Source organism: Equus asinus, chromosome 17 (genome assembly GCF_041296235.1).
Source record: "Equus asinus isolate D_3611 breed Donkey chromosome 17, EquAss-T2T_v2, whole genome shotgun sequence".
Taxonomy (NCBI): domain Eukaryota; kingdom Metazoa; phylum Chordata; class Mammalia; order Perissodactyla; family Equidae; genus Equus; species Equus asinus.
In genome coordinates, this window is record NC_091806.1 from 40,470,397 (window position 1) to 40,472,522 (window position 2,126).

The following is a 2,126-nucleotide window of genomic DNA, read 5'->3' on the forward strand; positions in this document are numbered from 1 at the left end:
GGTACAGAGATCACAAGCAGAAATATTTGTCATAAATCATCCTGCATTACTTTATTCATTTAACGAATGAAAAGGATGGTTAAATGTAAAAAAATGGAAATGTTCCTGCTGTTGGTCTTGTATTGAGGGATTCCTGAAGCCCAACTGTCTGCCCAGTCACGTGGTTCCCAACCAATAGCATCACTAATATTGTGTCCTCATCATAACCACAGCCAACCTGTTTGGTCCTCTTCCTTTCCCTGTGGTTTCAATCCTACGCCCCGTCCAGATAATTTTTTTCCATCTACTCTCAATTTATAGTGAATATCCAGGGTTCAATTTCAGTTAACTCTTTTTTTCTTTTGGAAAATATATTTATTAAACACATACTATGTTCAACTGCATTGTTTTAGGTCTTATGAGGAATTCAGAAATAAATTAGAGGAAGCGTATTATCTAGTGAGGGATACATATATATCAATGACCAAAATACCAAACAGAATGTTCTAAACGTTCTAATGGAGGTAAATGCATGCTGACAACATTAGGAAAACAATTATTTTACATTGCTTCATGTATTTTCTTTGTCTCTGTAGGTTTTATTTTTTGCCATGTAATGACCTTCCTATGTCTCAGACTTCTCTCTCTTTCTCCATATTTAAGAATGAAGGCCAGAAAGGAAGAGAGAGAGCAATGTGAAGCAAAATAAATATCTTTATATACGTGTGTGTGTTTGCGTGTGTGTGTGTTTCATTGTTGTTTTCATTTGGGGGGAGACCACAGCTCATCCTTCCTATATATTGTGTTTTCCTCTTGTGCCACTAATGGCTACATATTTTTCTTGATATTTTCAGTGTTTATGCTTACAGATGACCTTACCGTCAACATCTCTGTCAAGTACATTTCCTCAACACCTGTTATGAAATGCTACAGGCTTCCATGGACATGTGACATCATATTGGAATGATCCAGTTCATTTGACATAATGCAAATAGATAGAGTACATGTTGCCTAACATATTTAAGCAGCATTATATTTTGATCAAGGGAGACTTTGCGAAGATTTTGGATGGCATCACATATAAAGATTCTTTTAGCATGTTTATTATTCAAACCAATCAACCAAAAAGATGCTATTGAAAAACATGCCCTCCTTGGTGAAAGATAATGCTGAGATGTATGATAAAAGATGTGTAATTAGAGTTTTCACATAGCCATCACATATATACCCACAAATATTAGTGAGTAGGCACATTATTTTTTAAAGCATATGGATTTTTAGTTCACTCTAAATCTTTTCTGAAGAGTTTTTTATTCATAGGTTTCCGTAAGGAAATTAAAATGGGCAAACAAGATATTCTGTTGGGATTTTCATCTTTTTTTCCAATTATTTTATTGAGATCATAATGCTTCATAACACTGTGTAATTTCAGGTGTACATTACTATTTATCACTTTCTGTATAGACTGCATCGTGCTTACCAGCAGTAGTCTAATTTTTATCCGTCACCATACATACGCGTCCCTTTAACTCTTTCGCTCAACCTCGAACCCCCTTCCCCTCTGATAAACACTAATCTGTCCTCTTTATCCACATGCTTGTTTATCTTCCACATATGAGTGAAATCATGCAGTATTTCTCTTTCTCTGTCTGGCTTATTTCACCTACCATCGTACCCTCAAATTCCATCCATGTTGCTGCAAAAGGGACGATTTTTTCTTTTTTTTTTTTTTTAAGATTTTATTTTTTTCCGTTTTCTCCCCAAAGCCCCCTGGTACATAGTTGTATATTCTTAGTTGTGGGTCCTTCTAGTTGTGGCATGTGGGACGCTGCCTCAGCGTGGTTTGATGAGCAGTGCCATGTCCGCGCCCAGGATTCGAACCGACGAAACACTGGGCCGCCTGCAGCGGAGCGCGCGAACTTAACCACTCGGCCACGGGGCCAGCCCCTGATTTTGTCTTTTTTTATGGCTCAGCACAGGAAGGAAGAGGAACTTGCTAAGGTCTGAACAGAAGAGGTGGCACTAACATCTCTGGTGACAGGATTGTGGGCACTGATAAAGTAAGGAGAGCTCAGGTTCAATGACAACTTGCTTGCTTTGCTTTATTCCTATAAACAGGTACATTCCCTTCAACCTTCATTGCTTTG